This window comes from Mus caroli, unplaced genomic scaffold (assembly GCF_978045245.1).
Source record: "Mus caroli unplaced genomic scaffold, Mus_caroli_1 scaffold_16, whole genome shotgun sequence".
Classification (NCBI taxonomy): domain Eukaryota; kingdom Metazoa; phylum Chordata; class Mammalia; order Rodentia; family Muridae; genus Mus; species Mus caroli.
In genome coordinates this window covers 58,683,715-58,708,440 of record NW_028227271.1, presented here as the reverse complement: position 1 = coordinate 58,708,440, position 24,726 = coordinate 58,683,715, and positions in this window count along the sequence as shown.

Sequence of the window (24,726 nt, the reverse complement as noted above, 5' to 3'; positions counted from 1 at the left end):
GTAACAGAGGATGGCCTAGTTGGCCATTGATGGGAGGAGAGGCCAGTGGTCTTATGATGATCATATGCCTCAGTACAGGCGAATGCCAGAGCCAGGAAACAGGAATGGGTGGGTAGGGAAGCAGGGCAAGGGGAGGGTATAGGAGACTTTCTGGAGAGCATTTCAAATGTAAATTAAGAAAATATCAAATAAAAAATTCTATAAAACGGAGACAATATAAACAAAATAATGATAATGCAAATGATGCTCAAGACAATCATAAAAGAAGTAATCTAGCAAGCTGCAGGAAAGCAGGGCAGCTCTTCTCTGCTGTTTGCTGCCACCCACTAAAGATGCAGTGTTTAACTCACCCTAGAAACTTCTTATTGTGGTTGTTAGTGATTAGTCCAGAGACTTGTGACTGGTCAAAGTGTTAAGTATAAATAATTCTTGAGACACTCTGAACAAAAATTCTATACCAGCATTGAGCTTTTTTTATTTAATAGCCAATGTCCCTGGAAGCAATATTGTATATCAATGCAATGCATTTATGCTCAAACCCCCTTTTTATATATGTATGTATATATGTGTATGTATGCATTTTAATTAGATAACAAAATAGTGCATTTCTGAAAACAAACAACAAAAAAAAACCCCAAAGAACAAATACTTTTGCCTCCATTACAATCATAAAGATTAGTAAGTGAGATGTCACAGGCTCTGTTTTAATACCTAGCTTCTGAATTTTATATATGTTATTTATATATTAATGTATCATTATACAAATGAGTATAATGTTATTTATACAGAAATCAAGAAATACATAAATCTTGGGTCTCAAAAATATGATATATCTCAAAAATTATAAATGCATCTTTTTCAGTGTCTGAATTCTAAGGTGAGGTCTGATTTTAATAAAATGTTCCACTATGTGTAACATTATTGTCACATATTTTCATATTGAATTTATTTCTTAAGATTATTATTTGGAGTTTTATTTCCTATTTTATACTTGGGACATTTGAAAGGTAGAATTTCTTATTAAGCAAATTCTTGTTTCTTAATATTTTGCAGACTTTCATTACCAATTTTAAGAAATCTGTTTTATTAGGTATTTATTTCATTTACATTTCCAATGCTATCCCAAAAGTCCCACACACGCTCCCCCGCCCACTCCCCCACCCACCCACTCCCACTTCTTGTCCCTGGCATTACCCTATACTGAAGCATATAAAGTTTGAACGACCAATGGGCCTCTCTTTCCACTGATGGCTGACTAGGCCATCTTCTGATAAATATGCAGCTAGAGACACAGGCTCGGGGGGGGGGGGTACTGGTTAGTTCATATTGTTGTTCCACCTATAGGGTTTAGCTCCTTGGGTACTTTCTCTAGCTCCTCCATTGGGGGCCCTGTCATCCATCCAATAACTGACTGTGAGTATCCACTTCTGTGTTTGTTAGGATCTGGCATAGTCTCACAAGAGACAGCTATATCTGGGTCCTTTCAGCAAAATCTTGCAATGGTGTCAGCGTTTGGAAGCTGATTATGGGATGGAACCCCGGATATGGCAGTTTCTAGATGGTCCATCCTTTCATCTCAGCTCCAAACTTTGTCTCTGTAACTCCTCCCATGGGTGTTTTGTTCCCAATTCTAAAAAGGGGCAAAGTATCCACACTTTGGTCTTTGTTCTTCTTGAGTTTCCTATATTTTGCAAATTGTATCTTATATCTTGGGTATTCTAAGTTTCTGGACTAATATCCATTTATCAGTGAGTACATACTGTGTGATTTCTTTTGTGATAGAATTACCTCACTCAGAAAGATGCTCTCCAGGTCCATCCATTTGCCTAGGAATTTCATAAATTCATTGTTTTAATAGCTGAGTAGTACTCCATTTGTAAATGTACCACATTTTCTGTATCCATTCCTCTGTTGAGGGACATCTCGGTTCATTCCAGTTTCTGGCTATTATAAATAAGGCTGCTATGAACATAGTGGAGCATGTATCCTTCTTACCGGTTGGAACATCTTTTGGATATATGCCCAGGAGAGTTATTGCGGGATCCACTGGTAGTATTATGTCCAATTTTCTGAGGAACCGCCAGACTGATTTCCAGAGTGGTTGTACAAGCTTGCAATCCCACCAACAATGGAGGAGTGTTCCTCGTTCTCCACATCCTTGCCAGTATCTGCTGTCACCTGAATTTTTGAACTTAGCCATTCTGACTGGTGTGAGGTGGAATCTCAGGGTTGTTTTGATTTGCATTTCCCTGATGATTAAGGATGTTGAACATTTTTTAGGTACTTCTCAGCCATTCAGTATTCCTCAGGTGAGATTTCTTTGTTTAGCTCTGAGCTCCATTTTTTAATGAGGTTAATTGTTTTTCTGGGGTCCACCTTCTTGAGTTCATTATATATATTGGATATTAGTCCCCTATCTGATTTAGGATACGTAAAGATCCATTCCCAATCTGTTGGTGGCCTTTTTGTCTTTTTTACTGTGTCTATTGCCTTGCAGAAGCCTTGCAGTTTTATGAGGTCCCATTTGTTGATTCTCGATCTTACAGCACAAGCCATTGCTCTTCTATTCAGGAATTTTTCCCTTGTACCCATATCTTCGAGACTTTTTCCTACTTTCTCTTCTATAAGTTTCAGTGACTCTGGTTTTATGTGGAGTTCCTTAATCCACTTAGACTTGACCTTACTTAGTACAAGGAGATAGGAGTGGATCAATTCGCATTTTTCTACATTATAACAGCCAATTGTGCCAGCACCATTTGTTGAAAATGCTGTCTTTTTTTCCACTGGATGGTTTTTGCTCCCTTGTCAAAGATCAAGTCACCATAGGTGTGTGGGTTCTTTTCTGGATGGCAGGAAATAATCAAACTCCGGGGCAAAATCAATCAAGTAGAAATAAGAAGAAATAAGAAGAATTATTCAAAGAACCAACCAAACGAGGAGCTGGTTCTTTGAGAAAATCAACAAGATAGATAAACCCTTAGCCAGACTCACTAGAGGGTACAGGGAAAGCACCCTAAATATCAAAATCAGAAATGAAAAGGGAGACATAACAACAGATACCGAAGAAATCAAAAACACCATCAGATTCTTCTACAAAAGGCTATACTCAACAAAACTGGAAAACCTGGATGAAATGGACAAGTTTCTAGATAGATATCAGGTACCAAAGTTAAATCAAGATCAGGTTAATTAATGATCTAAACAGTCCTATATCCCCTAAAGAAATAGAAGCAGTCATTAATAGTCTCTCAACCAAAAAACGCCAGATACATTTAGTGCAGAGTTCTATCAGATCATCAAAGAAGTTCTGATCCCAGTTCTTCACAAACTATTCCACAAAATAGAAGCAGAAGATATTCTACCCAACTCATTCTATGAAGCCACAATTACTCTGATACATAATCCACAGAAAGACCCAATAAAGATAGAGAACTTCAGACCAATTTCCCTTATGAATATCGATGCAAAAATCCTCAATAAAGTTCTCGCTAAACGAATCCAAGAACACATCAAAATTATCATCCATCCTGACCAAGTACGATTCATTCCAGGGATGCAGTGATGGTTCAATATATGGAAATCCATCAACATAATCCAGTATATAAATAAACTCAAAGGCCAAAACCATATGATCATTTCCTTAGATATGGAGAAAGCATTTAACAAAATCCAACACCCATTCATGATAAAAGTCCTGGAAAGATCACGAATTCAAGGCCCATACCTAAACATGATAAAAGCAATCTACAGCAAACCAGTAGCCAACATCAAGGTAAATGGTGAGAAGCTGGAAGCCATCCCACTAAAATCAGGGACTAGACAAGGCTGCCCACTTTCTCCCTACCTATTTAACATTGTACTTGAAGTTGTAGCCAGAGCAATTAGACAACAAAGGAGATCAAGGGGATACAAATTGGAAAGGAAGAAGTCAAAATATCACTTTTTGCAGATGATATGATAGTATATGTAAGTGACCCTAAAAATTCCACCAGAGAACTCCTAAACCTGATAAACAGCTTCAGTGAAGTTGCTGGATATAAAATTAACTCAAACAAGTCAATTGCCTTTCTCTACACAAAGGATAAACAGGCTGAGAAAGAAATTAGGGAAACAACACCCTTCTCAATAGTCACAAATAATATAAAATACCTTGGCATAACTGTAACTCAGGAAGTGAAAGATCTGTATGATAATAACGTCACGTCTCTGAAGAAAGAAATTAAAGAAGAACTCAGAAGATGGAAAGATTTCCCATGCTCATGGACTGGCAAGATCAATATAGTAAAAATGGCTATCTTGCCAAAAGCAATCTACATATTCAATGCAATCCCCATCAAAATTCCAACTCAATTCTTCAACGAATTAGAAAGAACAATCTGCAAATTTATCTGGAATAACAAAAAACCTAGGATAGCAAAAACTCTGTTCAAGGATAAGAAATAATTAAGAATCACAGATTTTAAAAATTGAAATTTAGATATACAAATAGTAATTAAATATATTTGGAATGCCTACAAGTTTAAAAATTTGTAGATATCATTTTATGATCTTCTACTCTTCAGGAAAGTTACAATGACTCCAAATTAGCACTTTAATATATCTTGTGTTTTTCTTCTTCCCAGCCTACTGTCATTAGTAATTTCACTATGCATTTTGCCAGCTTATTTAGTGCTATGTAAAATCTAAACTCTTACCAATTGTCTTTTGTTGTCTTTGTCGGTTTTTCACAAAATAATAAACTCTTTTATATTGCTTATGTAAATTTTTGAAAAAACTAAAAAAAAAAGGAGAGGTGATCATATTTGTACTCCATTACCTTACTTGTAAGCTTTGTGCATATTTTATAGATATATTAAATTTTGCTTTTTTATTATGGGGGATTCTATCTAAGATTAAAATGAACATTGCACTGTCAATGAAAGGGCTCTAAGACATATTTTATATATATTTTGGGGGGTGTTCTTTTCTTTCACATATTGTTTGTCTTATTCATTGTTCTATTGTTGTGAAGATAAACCACGACCAAGGCAACTTATAATTTAAAAAACAAAAAGTATTTAAATGTGATTGGCTTACAATTTCAGGTGTCTAGTTCATTATCACTGTGGTGGTAGGAGGCATGGCAGCACAGATGGTGCTGGAGCAGTAGCTGAAAGATACATCATCCTCAGTGTATTAGTTAGAGTTCTCTAGAGTCACAGAATGTCTGGGTAGTCTCTATATCAGGAATGAAAGAATGGGTCAGTCCTCCAAAACAAGACACAAGACCTGCTGAGGTGCTTTCTGAGGGTGAAGGAAATACAGAATGGATAGTAGATGAAGATAGTTGTAAATACCAGCTAAGGCCACTTAACCAGTTGCAGAAACAAAGATTATAAAGTAATATAAATGCTTCTGTCTTATTTTGTTAAGAATACATTTGTCTTCCAATTTCTTTAACATCAGTTGATATTTAAGTTGAGGTATTAAAAGAATGTTCCAAAGGGACATTACCGCATTGTAAATTTACAAATTCATTTGCGATTATATGAGGAGTAGTTATATCATATTAGGTATATTCATGACCTTGTTATTGTTTTATGTGAACATGAGATATTATTTGTTTCAAGTTGACAAGTGGATGGATTGTAGTGGCTATTCCTGGTTGTCAACTTGACTATATCTGGAATGAACTTTGATCTTGGCTTGGAGATCTTGAGACATAGTGGCTAAGAATCCCAAAAGATTAAGACAGAGAGATCTCTAAATTCAAGGTCATCTGGGGAAAGTAAGTTCCACATCCAGGGGTGGTGACATACACCTTTAATCTGGGCCACACTTTCTGCTGGAGACCTACATAAGGACTTTGGAAGAAGAAAGACTGACTCTCTCTTCTTTGCTTGCTTGCCTTGTGGAACTAAGCAACTGCTAGATCCTTAGACTTCCATCTGCAGCTGTTGCTGAACATTGTTAGGGAGTTGGACTACAGACTGTTAGTCATCCACAAATTCCCTTATTATATAGAGATTACCCATATGTTCTATAACTCTAGAAAACCTTAATACACCCAGACAGAGATGAAGAGTAGAGATGGGACTTATTCCAACAAGAACACACCTATTCCAACTTTTTCCAATCTTTCTAATCCTGTCAAATAGTGCTACTCCCTGATGACTAAACATTCTAATACATGAGCCTATGGCAGAGGCAGAGAGTAGTCATATTCAAACCACTGTACTATTAAATATCCATTTAGAAAATGTTAATATACAGTTATGGTAGCTTTGTGAATATTAACTGACCATTATATGTTATAAACATACAAGAAAAAAATGTCAAATATATTCATAAATTTCAGTTTTTAAAAAGTACAATTTTGAGGTTATGAAAAAATTATAATAATTTCTTAGAAAAAATGAAGAAAGGGACTTTCTAAAACAATATACAATGGCTGTAGTCTTAGTTTTTTCATAGGTTAATTATTACTGTAATGATGTACTAAATAAAAACAATAGAAAATGTAATTTAAGGCAAGATTCCATTCAAAAAGATTCACTTTCTAATCTTACCCACAAAATAAATATAGTAAAACCAATCTGCAACTAGCACTGGGAATGAGGCACATGAATATTTTGTTCCCACATGCTTTATTGCTGAAGGACACTGGTTGGAAATGTGTCTATTCTAATTATCTATTACATCATAACAAATGGAAATGAAGACTGATGACATGATCTTTGCCTTAAATCTATTGGGTCTTCATCTTGGAGTTGGACCATGCCTTAGCTGGGTTCTTTGCTTCAGAGTTCTGACATCCCTGCAGTCTAAGTGACAATTACCAGGGCAACAGTCACCTGGAGGCTCAGACAGTGAAGAATCATTTCTGTCCTCAGTGCTATTGTTTTCATTTTATTTCTGTTGAGAAGATCATTACTTAGGTTGTGTATTAGGTCTCTTTAGATGCAATAGTGAGTTTGTAGACACTATGTGGTTTATAGATAATAGTTCATTGCCACTGAAGAGTATTTAGTGATCCCGGTGCCATTCAATTACATGCCAACAAAGCTACAATGTTAAAAAAAATGAAGTGTTATATTTGAACTACTTGAAGAAAGGAACTTGTAGTATGTGGCTTCACTTTTGACTAAGCTATAATTAAAAAATATAGAATTAAATAATCATGCAAAGCTTTGGAAAATTTACAAAATATTGAATTAAAGTTCCCATAATTAAATTTGAAAATAAACAGAACTAAATGTAGTATAAGTTAATACAATTATATTTTGAAGAGATTAGATAGGTTTATATTTGAGATTTGTGTAAGTAGTTGCTACAGTAATAAAATGTATATATTTTTGATTATTAGATAAATATGATACTAGTAGAGATAAGTATGCTAACAATAACTTGGAAAAGTGACAACTCATAAAATCTCCTTTTTTGTTGACTGAGGAATAGATATTAACAAAATTCAGTACCTAGAAAATTAAAATAATTTAATTACAGTAGTAAAATATTGTTTTTTAAAACCTTGAAAAATGTACAAATTCATTTTTTGATATTTCTAACTTTAAAAAGTGTTATTTTCTGTGTTCCTTGTCTTTCTCACTCAGAGTTCTATAAATCATTTCATTTTCTTGTCTTTCTTTGGAATATAGATGGGTTTTAATACATAAATATGCTGTTCATGATTATAGTGGCCTCAGAGAAAATATGCAAACTATGGACATGCCCAGTAAAACATGACATCAGGGTCTAGGGTGTCACTTTAGTTATATTCATTGCAACCTTTGGTAAAATGAGATCCTTGTAAAACAAGAATTTTAAGGATCTTAAGGGTGGGTACTTTGGGTTGACTTTCTTCTTAAGTCAGAAGATCTCAGAGTTTTAAAGGCAGTTTTCTCATCTCTTTTTGTCAGCAAGAAGAACTTATTCAAACTAAGTTTTGAATGTGTTTTTTTGGCCAATGTGGTTAAACACATTAAAAATATAAAAATATTACCATATGTTTAAGATAATTACATTTTTAAAAATAATTTTAATAAACAGATGATAGATAATTTTTAAAAAGAAAAATTAAATGCATTGCATAACTATATATTTAAAAGACCATTATAGCTTTAAATCTGTTACACATTGAGAACTTTAAAGATAAAAATCATGAGAGAGCAAAACTGAGATTGCTCTGTCTTTAGGTTTGTTATTTTTGTAATGCTAAAAAAGATTCCTAGAAGGAACAATACAAGGGAGAGATTTGTTCCAGTTCATTTTTAATGTGCTTACGTCCTTCAGGGTGACATGGAAGACTTGGCAATGAGAACATTTTTTTGCAGGATTCAGCCATCACAACAGTTCCGAAGCAGCAGGCAAGGAAGGATGCAAGGTAGATGTATGTGTGATTTTGTATGTGTTTATGTGTGTGCAACTGACAGTTGTTCTATAACTTGCTGCCTGCAAACTAGTATATAATTTGAAGTCCCTTACATAGTGGTCACATGTCAGATATCCTGCATATCAAATATAAATATTATTACTCATAACAATAGTCTAGTACAATTCTAGCTTAATACTCTCTGGTCCTGGACTATGTTGTATGTGGAAAGTATTTTAAATGATCTCTTCTATTTCCCTAGAGATTATGGGTCTATATAAATTGATTTTCTGTTCCGTTTTAAACTTCGGTAAGTGGTAGATGTTGTGAAATGTAACCATTTCTTTTAGATTTTCCAATTAGGTGAAGAACAGGTATCCCAAGTTTCTCTTTATGAATCTCTGTATTTTTTTCCCTTTGTCTCTTGTTATGCCCCCCCCCACATTTTTGTTTCTGGTTTTGTTTACTTTGATATTCTCTTCTCTCTAGTCATTTTAGTTAGTTAAGATTAGGTTTTCTTATGGTTTGTTTTTTAAATTTTCTCATATTACCAACTCTTCTTTTCATTGATTCCTTGTATTGATATCCTCTCTAGTTTATTTCTGCACTGTTTGAATAACTTGCTTTCTTTATATTTATGATGGTTAAACTAGAATAATAAGTAATAACCAGGGTTAAATTTTCATTTTTTTACAATATTTATTATTTTAATTCTTATTCTTAAGGCTATGATTAATTTGAATATATATTTGTGTTACTTAAGAGATTAGAAGATATGAATATGTTTTCTCATAACAATAATCATCTGTTTCAAAAATGTTTATGAAAATTTTTTTTCTTAATTTAGTGGTTCTAGCAAAATTTTATGGAATACATATATAATATTCTGTATCTCAGATTCCAGTCTCTTTTTGATGTTGACTATTTCACAAATAGCAACATAATTCATTATTTTAAACTATAATACTGCAAACTCAAATATACTTATTTATTCCACGTTAATTTTTTCCTAAATGTTTACAATATACAAGATCCCATAGATTTAACTTTAGCCATTCTCTTTAAAAATAATAGTACTCTTGAGGCTTTTATTGCTTTTTATATTAAACCCTAACCTAAGTCAGGAAAAAAATTACCTCACATTGATTAAGCCTTTAAAAAGGATAAATTTCCTTTTTTGGGTTGTCTTTAAAATATTTCAAGCATTTTTTTTAGCTTAATATTTTAATACGTTCTTATATAGTAAAATACCTTCACCATGCATTTTCAAAGCCAGTTGCAATGAATAGCCAATCTGATTATATAAATCATTAATCCACTAAAGGGAACCCGATATATTTCTATTAGATGCCTATCTTTTTTTTTTTCACTGTTTTTTTTATTACATATTTGCCTCAATTACATTTCCAATGCTATCCCAAAAGTCCCCCATACCGCCCCCCCCAATTCCCTACCCTCCCATTCCCATTCTTTTGGCCCTGGCATTCCCCTATATTGGGGCATATAAAGTTTGCAAGTCCAATGGGCCTCCCTTTCCAGTGATGGCCGACTAGGCCATCTTTCAATACATATGCAGCTAGAGACAAGAGCTCCGGGGTACTGGTTAGTTCATCATGTTGTTCCAACTATAGGGTTGCAGATCCCTTTAGCTCCTTGGGTACTTTCTCTAGCTTCTCCATTGGGAGCCCTGTGATCCAACCAATAGCTGACTGTGAGCATCCACTCCTGTGTTTGCTAGGCCCCTGCATCGTCTCACAAGAGACAGCTATCTTTGGGTCCTTTCAGCAAAATCTTGCTAGTGTATGCAATGGTGTCAGCGTTTAGAAGCTGATTATGGGATGGATCCCTGGATACGGCAGTCTCTAGATGGTCCATCCTTTCATCACAGCTACAAACTTTGTCTCTGTAACTCCTTCCCTGGGTGTTTTGTTCCCAATTCTAAGAAGGGGCACAGTGTCCACATTTTGGTCTTCATTCTTCTTGAGTTTCATGCGTTTAGCAAATTGTATCTTATATCTTGGGTATCCTAAGTTTTGGGCTAATATCCACTTATCAGTGAATACATATTGTGTGAGTTCCTTTGTGATTGTGTTACCTCACTCAAGATGATGCCCTCCAGGTCCATCCATTTGGCTAGGAATTTCATAAATTCATTCTTTTTAATAGCTCCATTGTGTAAATGTACCATAATTTCTGTATCCATTCCTCTGTTGAGGGACATCTGGGTTCTTTCCAGCTTCTGGCTATTGTAAATAGGGCTGTTATGAACATAGTGGAGCATGTGTCCTTCTTACCAGTTGGGACATCTTCTGGATATATGCCCAGAAGAGGTATTGCTGGATCCTCCGGTAGTACTATGTCCAATTTTCTGAGGAACCGCCAGACTGATTTCCAGAGTGGTTGTACAAGCTTGCAATCCCACCAACAATGGAGAAGTGTTCCTCTTTCTCCACATCCTCGCCAGCATCTGCTGTCACCTGAATTTTTGATCTTAGCCATTCTGACTGGTGTGAGGTGGAATCTCAGGGTTGTTTTGATTTGCATTTCCCTGATGATTAAGGATGTTGAACATTTTTTCAGGTGCTTCTCTGCCATTCGGTATTCCTCAGGTGAGAATTCTTTGTTCAGTTCTGAGCCCCATTTTTTAATGGGGTTATTTGACTTTCTAGAGTGCACCTTCTTGAGTTCTTTATATATATTGGATATTAGTCCCTTGTCTGATTTAGGATAGGTGAAGATCCTTTCCCAATCTGTTGGTGGTTTTTTTTGTCTTATTGATGGTTTCTTTAGCCTTGCAGAAGCTTTGTAGTTTCATGAGGTCCCATTTGTCAATTCTCGATCTTACAGCACAAGCCATTACTGTTCTATTCAGGAATTTTTCCCCTGTGCCCATATCTTCAAGGCTTTTCCCCACTTTCTCCTCTATAAGTTTCAGTGTCTCTGGTTTTATGTGAAGTTCCTTGATCCACTTAGACTTGACCTTAGTACAAGGAGATAGGAATGGATCGATTCGCATTCTTCTACATGTTAACAACCAGTTGTGCCAGCACCATTTGTTGAAAATGCTGTCTTTCTTCCACTGGATGTTTTTAGCTCCCTTGTCGAAGATCAAGTGACCATAGGTGTGTGGGTTCATTTCTGGGTCTTCAATTCTATTCCATTGGTCTATTTGTCTGTCACTATACCAGTACCATGCAGTTTTTATCACAATTGCTCTGTAGTAGAGCTTTAGGTCCGGCATGGTGATTCCACCAGAGGTTCTTTTATCCTTGAGAAGAGTTTTTGCTATCCTAGGTTTTTTGTTATTCCAGATGAATTTGCAGATTGCACTTTCTAATTCGTTGAAGAATTGAGTTGGAATTTTGATGGGGATTGCATTGAATCTGTAGATTGCTTTTGGCAAGATAGCCATTTTTACAATGTTGATCCTGCCAATCCATGAGCATGGGAGATCTTTCCATCTTCTGAGATCTTCTATAATTTCTTTCTTCAGAGACTTGAAGTTTTTATTATACAGATCTTTCACTTCCTTAGTTAGAGTCACGCCAAGATATTTTATATTATTTGTGACTATTGAGAAGGGTGTTGTTTCCCTAATTTCTTTCTCAGCCTGTTTATTCTTTTTGTAGAGAAAGGCCATTGATTTGTTTGAGTTAATTTTATATCCAGCTACTTCACCGAAGCTGTTTATCAGGCTTAGGAGTTCTCTGGTGGAATTTTTAGGGTCACTTATATATACTATCATATCATCTGCAAAGAGTGATATTTTGACTTCATCTTTTCCAATTTGTATCCCTTTGATCTCCTTTTGTTGTCGAATTGCTCTGGCTAGGACTTCAAGTACAATGTTGAATAGGTATGGAGAAAGTGGACAGCCTTGTCTAGTCCCTGATTTTAGAGGGATTGCTTCAAGCTTCTCACCATTTACTTTGATGTTGGCTACTGGTTTGCTGTAGATTGCTTTTATCATGTTTAGGTATGGGCCTTGAATTCCTGATCTTTCCAAGACTTTTATCATGAATGGGTGTTGGATCTTGTCAAATGCTTTTTCCGCATCTAACGAGATGACCATGTGGTTTAAAAAAAAAAAAAATTTCAAGCATTATTTCTCTTGTCTGTACACAAATGTCCAGTGCACATTTTGTTAGATCCCTTCCAAAATATCTTCTGTAATTTTGTTCTCATTTTAGATATGCATTGAAAAATATACATAAAATATTGCTTTATTATTTCTGATTTTGTTGTTTTATGAAAACATATTAAGAGAAAAGTATTTGATTTCAATTTCTGAAGCTTTACTAACAAATATTAATATATGGTTTTGTTTCTCTGGGAGGAGGCAGGCAATATCTTTTTTTAATTAATTCTTTTAATTTTTTACCTTCCAGACATTGACCTGACCTCTAGGTTCCTTCTCCCAGAGATCCTCATCCCATTCCCCTCCCTTATCTCCAAAAGGGTGCTTCCTATACCAGAGATTCCCCCTTCTCTGGGGTTTCAAATCTCTCAAGGATTACGCTTATCTTCTCCCAGTGAGGCCAGAAAAGACAGTCCTCTGCTAAATATGGGCTGGGTGCCTAAGAAGAGCCTGTGTTTGCTGTCTCTTGGTCAGGCTCTGGGAGCTCCCAGGGTACTTGCTAGTAGAGACTGCTGTTCTTCCTATGGGGTTGCTATCCCCTTCAGCTTCTTCAATTCTTTCCCTACCTCTATAGGTATCTCGGACTTTAGTCCAATTTGTTGGGTCTAAGTATTTGCATCTGTCTCAGCCAGCTGCTGGTATGGCCTCTCAGAGCACAGCCATGCTGGGCTTCTCTCTGTAACCACGCCATACCATCAGTAATAGTGTCAGGCATTGGTGTCATGCCACCATCCATGCGCCATCCCCCCGGCCCCCCAACTTAGGCAGGTCACTGGATAGCCTTTCTTCCCCTAACTTAGGCAGGTCACTGGATAGCCTTTCTTTCCGTCTCTTCTCCATTTTTGCCCCTGCAGCAGTTTTCGACAGGAAAAACTCTGGGGTCAGAAATTTTGACTGTGGGTTGGTAATCCTGTTCCTCTATTTGGGGCTCTATTTACTGGAGGTGGACTCTTTGAGTTACCTCTTCCCACTCTTGGGCATTTTACCTAAGGTCATCCCAATGAATCCTGGAAATCTCTCACATCCCAGGTCTCTGGGACTTTCTAGAGGGGCCCCCTACCTCCCACCCAGAGAAGCTACACATTTCCATTCATTCATCTGGCCTTCTGGCCTGTCCCATCCCCCATACCCAGTCCTGTTCCCCATGCTCCCTCCCCTCTCCTATGTTATTCCCTCCCTCCTTATTTTGTTCCTCCTTCTAAGTGAGATAGAAACGTCATCTCTTGGGCCTTCCTTATTGTTAACTTCTTATGGTCTGTGGGTTGTGTCCTGTAGTTTTGGGCTAATATCCACTTATCAGTGAGTACATATCATTCATGTCCTTTTGAGATGATATTTTCTGGTTTTATCCACTTGACTGCAAAATTCATTATGTCCTCGTTTATAATAGCTGAATAGCATTCCACATTTTCTTCATCCATTCTTTGGTTGAGTGACATATGGGTTATTTCCAGCTTCTGGCTATTACAAATAAGGCTGCTATGAACATAGTGGAGCACATGCCTTTGTGGTATGATGGAACATCTTTTGGGTATATTCCCAGGAGTGGTGTAGATGGGAGTTCAAGAAAAACTATTTCCAGTTTTCTGAGAAACAATCAGATTAAGAGTGGTTGTGCCAGTTTTCAGTTCCACCAGCAATGGAGGAATTTTCTTCTTTCACTACATCCTTGCCAGTATGTTTTGTAACGTGAAGTTTTTAGGTTAGCCATTTTTAATGGTGTAAGGTGGAATCGCTGTAATTTTTTGATTTGCATTTTCCTGATGACTAATGTTTTTAACATTCTTTTTCTTTTTTAACATTTAAAATTTTATTTTAACATGTCTTTGATCAATAAAGAAAATTATAATTGCTTTCAATTTTATCAGGAAATTTCATTGGGGTACATCCTCTGATAACTAGATAGTCATGAACATGTATTAACAGCTCACACATAGTTTCATAGGATTCTTGAATATTAGAATGGGAGCCCACTCACTGTTTCTGACCTGATTGATTCAGAACAAGCTGTGAATACATCATCTTTCCCTTTTCATAGAAACTTGTCATACTTTATCAAGAAAAATGGACAAGAATCTCCTAGTGAGAGTAAACATTCCTTCCATCTTAACACAGAACCTATTTTTAATACTTACATTAAAATAAGAGCAGTTTAGCATATATGCTGTGTGATAAGCATTCATTAAAGAGAACCCAAGCACCTTTCCAGCTCATATGATATTTCCTGAGAATGACCTCATCTATGCTGTATTCTACTTTATGTGGGGTTTTCTGTACAAATAAGAAAGCTTGACTGAAAAAAATATTCCACTAAATAGCTTTCTGCTCTTATGTCATAGGTCAATATATGCCTTAGTTTAGTCAAATGCTCTACATATCAAGATAAACAGGAGCTGCCAAATGACAGAATATCTGAATATAAAGCTACCAGTCACAAAGGTGTTTATTAACGTTACTTATGGTGGTAAGAAGTCAAACTTGGATCCTTAATAATTAATTGGTTTTCTAGATCTTGTAAACATGTAAGAAGTCCACTATTGTCAATTTCCTACTGTTAGTTATATGTAAGAATATATACTTTTAAAAAGCATTTTGACTAAACATATAGGGTTTTTAAAAATGTAGCAAAGGAAAGGGTTACATTTAGCATGTGAGTTACAATCTAGACATACAAAAATAAAACAAAGAGAAGGCTTCCTCCGTTTTCTCTATTTTATCTTGCATATTTTATTCCAATATAGTGAAAATATTTTTCAACACAGTGATAACTTATGCAGCTAAAATTTAAAATAAGATGAAATAAAATGAATACTCTTTTTTTTTTAACCAGAGACCAGGGAAAGCCTTGAGTAAAGATAGGGGTAATCTATCGAGTACTCTGCTAAAGTATATGAACATATGATCCTTCTCAATTCTTCTGTGCTTCTTTAATGGGAGAGAGCAAATTTGAACATCAAATAGGTGGAAAAATTAGTCCAGTATAGATTTCTACCAAGATACCAGTGTATGGAATGCACTGGTACATCACAAAGAGGTAAACAAAGATTGCATTAAGACTATATTGGTTTCCAGTACTTAAACGAATTCCTGTGTAGCACTTAAAGAGGAAAGGTTCCTATACAACTAAATACAACAAAAAAGGAACATCTATGCTGGTACTGTGATTATGCCTTAGAGAGGAAAGCCCAAACTTATTGTCTGAATTTAAGCAGTCAAGCACTGGGTAAGGCATGTATGTTAACAGACTAAATTCAGAGGCCAAGTCAGTTTCCTGCTGTTTTAATAATTTAAGTTATATTTGTACATATCCACACATATTTATTATTATATTATCTATAGCTGTTCATGTTGTAAAATAGTAGGTTTTACTGTCATATTTGGACCTATACATGCTAAGCTAAGATATTGTTATATATGTTTACATAAACGACTCACTGGTGGAAATTTGAGAATAAAGTGACAGACTTGTATTAGCTTCATTGAGATTTTATAAAAAGGAGAGAGGCAGAAATATACTTTAAACAAAATTTAGTAATTATGAAAAATGCTTTGTAAAGGATTATATGAGCCTTTTATTCTATAGACATAAGAAGTGCTGTTACTGATGTCTATCAAGAATTATTAGCAGTGATGTTCACCACTGACGAACCATCTTAGAGTCTATGCTACTGTGTCATTTCTTGAAAAGGACTTGTAACTGTCTCCCCAAACCATATAGAATTCTTTGTGTCCAGCTGGAACATGAAGCACTTTTATGATTTTGTTATAATCTCTCTCAGAATTACCTTGAAGCTAATCTTGACCACTCAGAAAACAATGAAGAAATCCAGTAGGATCCACACTTTTCTACACACCTGGTAACTGTCTTAGCATCTGCAAAACTAACTGCAGACCAGAAAAACTCACATTCTTGTCAGTGTCAGCAACACAAATCTAGGCGCTGAATCTCATCTGCTACCATATCATGAATCTGCATCCAGCCCAGCCTTAGTAACATATTAAGATTAGTATATTCCTCTATAGACACAGCAGAAAGCATGTGCCCTCAGCTTAAACAAGAAATAAATAAGAGATACAATATTATTAACTTATTGTGTATGTTTAAAATTACTCAGACTCTAGTTGTTTTTATGTGTAATGTCTTTCACATTTCCACATTTATATTTGTATTTCAGAATCACAGAAAAACAGGAATAAAAATGAGTCTGAAAAAAAGGCATGCATAAGAAAGAAAAAAAAAGAGCTGTGAATGAGAAGTCCAGAGCAAAAAGAAACACAAAACAAAAGGAAAATTACAACAAAGAACTTTTCACAGAAACTGTTAGGGAATAATCATGACATGTTCAACAACTACTTTTATATTCATGAAATTACACTTTTAACTGAGAAAGTTAAGTATTTAACAATTATAATTAAATTATCCATTGTACAAGCCTTTATTGTTTAGCTAAGAATTACTATAATAGACTTGTATTAATGGATTAAGTATGATTTTAATTATCATTAGAAAAACAATCAAAATAATTATTTCATGGTAATGAAAGAATCTAAACAATAAATTATGTATGCTGAGTAAAGGTTAACAGAAGTGAAACAGTTTGTGAAAATGATGAAATTATCATGTCCTATTATAATTATAAAATTCAAGAAGATAAAGGCCTGAAGAAAGAAAATTCATCATAGGCTATTTATTAAATATTAAATGTTCAACTTGCCCACACATCCTGTAATATTTAAGACAGAGTGAGTATCCTAACGCAGTCAATGAAAACCTGGAATGAATTAGTAGATATGAACAGCATTTGAAGTTTTGGCATTAATTTCTAATATACTATGAATCTATGCCAAATAAATTAGAAAATTAATTTTGTGATTGATCATTTATCTCTTTAGATTCTTTAAATATAGGTAGATAATCATGACTGGGAATAGTACCAACTTACAAAATAAAAAACCTATCTTCCTGCCTCAATAATTAATTTAATTATATATAATATTTAACACTGATTAATACATAGCTAAGAAGAGAGCTCAATTAGAAAGTCCTTTCTTTGTAATTATGAGGAACTGAGGTCAATTTCCAAAATCCATGTAGTAACTGGGTGGAATGTTCTCCTCACTTCAGTCTTAAAGTAGGAGAGCAAGAGCCCTGAAGTCAGTCTAGCTTAATAAATGAGATGTGAACCCATGAGCGATATGAGAGACCCTCTTTGACAGACTGTAAATAGAATTCCCAAGGATGACACATGATATTGATTGTTTTATTTCTAGACTCTATATACAATGTATTCTCTCTCTCTCTCTCTCTCTCTCTCTCTCTCTCTCTCTCTCTCTCTCTCTCTCTCTCTCCCTCAAACACATATACAAACTCAAGCATGTATGCAAGCATGTACACATATGCATGCATTAGACCTTAGAACACACTATCACCCATATATGTAAACACAAAAGAGACATACATGGGCACATACATAAGAATACCTCATATCTGAGTCATAGGAATGGAGATGTCAAGCGAGTTCCATCCTGCAGGCTGCATTTCTCCTGAATATCTTTTATAATGCTACAAGAGACTACAGATGTTCTCTAGGAAGAAAAAAATCATCATCAGTCTTACCCAGATGTGACATTTAGTTCTGACTATATATGTAGCTCAACAGTTAAGAGAATGGCTGGGTAATATTACATTTTGTATTTGCTATTGTAAAATTACATTCATATAATGCTGAATGATATATAATATGAATAGAAAATTATATGTAGATCGACAAAACATTTACCATCTAGATTTGGTTGTAAATGTAATTTTTATTCTCCTGTAGTAACTGTCATCTCCAAGGTTTATTGCCTCATTCTGCTAACCTAGGCCATAGTCCTGGAAGTTTCTACCCTCCATATAATCATATTTAGGCCTAGAATTTTTCCAGCCTCTGAGATTTCTGAATAAGCTCTTCCTTTCTTATTCTTTCTAAACTCTGTTGGCTAGTTTAACTCGGCTGTTGTCTCAAACTCTGCTCCAAGCTGACTGATTCAAACTGGGATTCTTACTGAATTGTTCTGCTTGACCACACACTAGCTCTGGCAATCTGTTCTAATCTTCTGGCTCATTCTCAGGATCATTCTGTCATCACCTGTGCCTAGCTCATTCTCTTTCTGCAACCTGTTTCACTATAATTTTCAGGGTAAAATTGCCTCCTCTCTCCTTCTGTTCTGCCCCTTAAGTAGCCTCAATTTCCATTCTCTTCTTGTGAGAGTTGGGCATTTCTTATTTCTGTAAATCTTTATTGGATTTGTCACTGTGTCTGCCACTCAATTAGGCATCACTTAGAAACATGGGTGATTACTTCTATAAACTACCTTTACCTTCATTGTGTTTTGTTAAAATGTGTACTGAGGGTCTGTATTCCAGGCAGAGGGATTAAAGTTATGAGCTAAGGGCTGAGTGACACTACAACTAAAAACTGATTTTTTTTTCTGTAAATAATACAATGGCTGGTTTCCCACTGTGATAAAATATCCTGCCACTTTGAGTGCTGCCTTCTAAAATTAAAAAATTAGAAATATTTGACTTTTTGAAATCAAGAAACAAATTTTAATTAATGTGTGATTTAAATAAAAATATGTATTCTAGGTCCCTCCCTCCCTCTATCTCCTGTGATTATTTTGTAACCCCTTAGAAGCAGAATGAAGCATCCACATTTTGCTCCTCCTCCTCCTCCTCCTCCTCCTCCTCCTCCTCCTCCTCCTCCTCCTCCTCCTCCTCCTCCTTCTTCTTCTTCTTTTTCTTCTTCTTCTTCTTCTTCTTCTTCTTCTTCTTCTTCTTCTTCTTCTTCTTCTTCTTCTTCTTCTTCTTCTTCTCCTCTTCCTTCTTCCTTCTTCTTCTTCCTCTCCCTATTTCTTCCTCTCCAATTCTCCCCTCCAACAGTTCCTCATCCTCTTCCTCCTCTCTTGTCTCTAAGAGGATATCCCACCCCATCTCCAAACCCCTGCCAGGTCTCCACATACCCTGGGGCCTCAAGTCTTTCAAGTGTTAGGTGTGTCTTCTCTCACTGAAGTCAAACCAGGGATTCCTTTGGTGTATATAGGTCAGCGTCTCAGACTAGTTATTGTATATTGCCTGGTTGGTGGATCAGTGTCTGAGAGATCTAAGAGGTCCAGGTTTGTTAAGACTAATGATCTTCCTATGGGGTCCTCGTCCTCCTCAACTTCTTCTAGTTATTCCCTAATTCAATCGCAGGGATCCTCAATTTCAGACAACTGTTACTGCTTCTGTATCTGCTTCTGTATTAGTCACAGGACCAAGGACCTTTCCTCCCAATGATGACTGACTAAGCCATTCTCTTCTACATATGCAGCTAGAGCCATGAGTTCCATGATGTGTTTTCTTTGATTGGTGGTTTACTCCAAGGAACCTATGGTGTACTAGTAAGTTCATATTGTTGTTCCTCCTACGGGGCAGCAAACCCTTTCTACTCATTGGGTACTTTCTCTAATTCCTTCATTGGGAACCCTGTGCTTTGACCAATGGATAGCTGTGAGTCCAATTCTATGTTTGTCAGGCACTGGCAGAGCCTCTCAGGAGACAGCTTTATCAGGTTCCTGTCAGCAAGCTCTTGTTGGTATCTACAATAGTGTCTGAGTTTAGTGGTTGTTTATGTGATGGATCCTCAGGTGGGGCAGTTTCTGAATGATAATTCCTTCAGTCTCTGCTCTGAACTTTGTAACTGCTTCCATGGGTATTTTGTTCCCCCTTTCTAAGAAAGATCAAAGTATTGAATCTTTGGTCTTTGTTCTTCTTGAGTTTCATGTGTTTTGCAAATTGAATCATGAGTGTTCTGAGCTTCTGGGTTAGTATCCACTTATCAATGAGTGCATATCATGTGTGTTCTTTTTATGATTGGGTTACTTCACTCAGGATGATAGCCTCCAGATCCATCCATTTGTCTAAGAATTTCATGAATCCATTGTTTTAATAGCTGCATAGTACTCGATTGTGTAAATGTATAACCTTTTCTGTATCCATTCCTCTTTTGAGGGACATCTGTGTTATTTTCATCTTCTGGCAATCTCAGGATTGTTTTGATTTGCATTTCCCAGATGATTAAGGACGTTGAACATTTTAGGTGCTTCTCAGCCATTCAGTATTCCCCAGTTGAGAATTCTTTGTTTAGCTCTGTACCCCATTTTTAATATTTTTTTTTTTTTGGTTTTCTGGAGTCCAACTTCTTGAGTTCTTTGTATATATTGGATACTAGCCCCCAATGGATTTAGGATTGGTAAAGATCCTTACCCAAACTGTTGGTTGCATTTTTTTCTGACTGACAGTGTCTTCTGAATTACAGAAGTTTTGCAATTTTATGAAGTCCCATTTGTTGAATCTTGATCTTACAGCACATGCCATTGGTGTTCTGTTCAGGAATTTTTCCCCTGTACCCATATCTTTGAGGCTCTTCCCCATTTTCTCCTCTATAATTTTCAGTGTCTCTGGCTTTATGTGGAGTTCCTTGATCCACTTAGACTTGAGCTTTGTACAAGGAGATTACAATGGATCAATTTGCATTCTTCTACATGATAACTGCCAGTTGAGCCAGCACCATTTGTTAACAGTGTTGTCTTTTTTCCACTGGATGGTTTTAGCTCCTTTGACAAAGATCAAGAGACCATTGGTATGTGGGTTCATTTCTGGGTCTTCAATTCTATTCCATTGATCTACCTGTTGCTGTATCAATACCATGCAATTTTTATCACAATTGCCCTGTAATACAGATTTAGGTCATGTATGGTGATTACACCAGAGATTCTTTTATTGATGAGTATTTTTGTGGTTGTTGTTGTTGTTATTCTAGGTTTTTTGGCTATTCCAGACGAATTTTCAAATTGCCCTTTCTAACTCTGTGAAGAATTGAATTGGAATTGTGATGGGAATGTCTTTATCTGTAGATTGCTTTCAGCAAGATAGCCATTTTTACTATATTAATCCTGTCAATCTATGAGCATGAGAGATTTTTCCATCTTCTGAGATCTTTGATTTCTTTCTTCAGAGACTTGAAGTTCATATCATACAAATGTTTCATTTGCTTAGTATGAGTCACACCAAGGTATTGTATATTATTTGTGACTATTGTGAAGGGTGTTGTTTCCTTAATTTCTTTCTCAGCCTGTTTATCCTTTGTGTAGAGAAAGGCCACTGATTTGTTTGAGTTTATATTATACCCAAGTAATTCACTGAAGTAATTTATCAGGCTTAGGAGTCCTCTGGTGGAGTTTTAGGATCACTTATGTACACTATCATATCATTTGCAAATAATGATAATTTGACTTCTTTAAAATTTATGTCCCTTAGATCTCCATTTGTTTTCTAGTTGCTCTGGCAAGGACTTCAAGTATTATATTGAATAGATAGGGAGAGGGTGGGCAGCCTTGTCTAGTCCATTGAGTAGAGTGTTGTTGAACTTACACATCAACATCAGTTTTATATTATTTGTTTTTCTTGAAGAGCAGCCTTAGTCTGTGGTGATCTGATAGGATGCATGGGATTATTTCAATATTTTATATCTGTTGAGGCCTCTTCTGTGACCAATTTTATGGTCAGTTTTGAGTTGCTGAGCAAAAGGAATATCCTTTTGTTTTAGGATAAAATGTTCTGTAGATATCTGTTAGATCCATTTGTTTCATAACTTCTGTTAGTTTCTCTGTGTCTCTGTTTAGTTTCTGTTTCTAGGATCTCTCCATTTATGAAAGTGGGTGTTGAAGTCTTCTACTATTATTATGTATGGTGTAATGTGTGCTTTCAGCTTTACTAAAATGTCTTTAATGAATGTGGATATCCTTGCATTTGGAGGGTAGATTTTTTTAAGAATTTAGAATTTATCTTGGTAGATTTTATCTTTGATGAGTATGAAGTGTCTTTCTTTGTCTCTTTTGATAACTTTAGGTTGAAAGTCAGTTTTATTCGATATTAGAATGGCTACTCCAGCCTGTTTCTTGGGACCATTTGCTTGGAAAATTGTGTTCCAACCTTTTACTCTGAAGAAGTATCTGTCTTTGTCCATGAGTATTCTGTATACAGCAAAACATTGGCTCCTGTTTAGGTAGCCATTTTGTTAGTCTTTGTCTTTTTATTTGGGAATTGATTCCACTGATATTAAGAGATATTAAAGAAAAACAATTGTTGCTTCCTGTTATTTTTGTTGTTAGAGTTGGAATTCTGTTCATGTGGCTATCTTCTTTTATGTTTGTTTAAATATTCTTTTCTTGCTTTTTCTAGGGTGTAGTTTCCCTCCTTGTCTTGTTGTTTTCCCTTTATTATCCTTTGAAGGGCTGGATTCATGGAAAGATATTGCCTAAATTTGGTTATGTCATGGAATACTTTGGTTTCTCCATCTATTGTAATTGAGATTTTTGCTTGGTATAGTAGCCTGGGCTGGCATTTGTTTTCTCTTAGTGTCTGCATAACATCTGTCCAGGATCTTCTGGATTTCATAATCTCTGGTGAGAAGTCTGGAGTAATTCTAATAGGCCTGCCTTTATATGTTACTTGACCTTTTCCCTTACTGCTTTTAATATTCTGTCTTTAATTGGTGCATTTGTTGTTCTGATGATTATATGTGGTGATGAATATCTTTTCAGGTCCATTCTTTTTGGAGTTCTGTAGGCTTCTTGTATGTTCATGGGCATCTCTATCTTTAAGCATGGGAAGTTTTCTTCTATAATTTTGTTGAAGATATTTGCTGGCTCCTTAAGTTGAAAATCTTCACTCTCATCTACTCCTATTATCTGTAGGTTTGGTCTTCTCATTGTGTCCTGAATTTCTTGGATGTTTTGAGTTAGGATCCTTTTGCATTTCCTTTGATTGTCTGTCCATATTTTCTATGGAATCTTCTGCACTTGAGATTCTCTCTTCCATCTCTTGTATTCTATTGCTGATGCTCGTATCTATGGTTCCAGATTTCTTTCCTAGGATTTCTATCTCCAGATTTGTCTCCCTTTGTAGTTTTTTGTTGTTGTTGTTGTTGTTTCTACTTCCATTTTTTGATTCTGGATGGTTTCACCTGTTTGGTTGTGTTTTCCTGTAATTCTTTAAAGGATTTTTGTGTTTTTTTCTTTAAGGCTTCTACCCATTTACCTGTGTTCTCCTGTAATTCTTTAAGGAAATTTTGTGTTTCCTCTTTAAGGGCTTCCACCTGTTTAGCTGTGTTCTCCTGTATTTCTTTAAGGGAGTCATTATTGTCCTTCTTAAAATCCCCTACCAGCATCAGGAGATATGATTTTAAATCCAAAGTTTGTTTTTCTGGTGTATTGGGGTATCCAGGGCTTGCTGTGTTGGGAGTACTGGCTTCATATAATGCCCTGTAGTCGTTGTTCCTGTTGGTAAGATTCTTACATTTGCCTTTCATCATCTGGTAATTTCTGGTGTTAAATGTTCTTCCTGTCTTTGGCTGGAGCTTATTCCTCCTGTGAGTCTATAACCTTGTGTCAGCACTCCTGGGAGACCAACTGTCTCCTGGCAAGACCAGCGCATAGAGGGCTGTGGCACAGCTCCACATCCTGGCTGTTGAAGTAGGCCTGAAGGTCCCTGTCTCAGTTGTTCTGCTGCTCCTGAAGCCTGTGCACTCCTCAGTGGACTCACCTTAGATAGTCACTGAAGAGAAAATGGAAATCACCCCAAGTCCCCGGGTCAGAGCTCTCCCCAGAGGCAAGCTCTCCTCCATCAGGGAAGGTGTACAGATGACCAGATGATCAGCTCCACTGCCTGGCCATAGAAATACATCTGAAGGACCCTGTCCCAGAAACTCTGCCACTTCTGTGGCTTGTTCACTTCCAAGTGGATCCAACTTAGAGAATCACTGGAGAGATAAATTGTATTCTATTTCTATAACTATTTCAGATACATTAAATTATTGAGAAGAATAATTTGAAATATCAACTTTGTTTTTGTATTTTTAGCACAAGTTAATTTTGGGACATTATTTTAAAAATATAACTTATTGTAAAACCAGTTTCATTGGCTATCTTTTCTAAATATTTGTTACTGTTTTATAAATTACTTGCTAGTAATTGTTTTTCATTGTAATTTTGACATGTAGTCATAGTATGCATTCGTTAGAATAATTACTCTAAGTCAGAGAACAAATAAAGAATTATTTTTCTGGATGATACTTTGATTTACATTGGTAAATTCACTGCAACTTTCTGTGGAGCTTTACAAAATCTTCATAAAGCTTCAGTTTGACTGCAA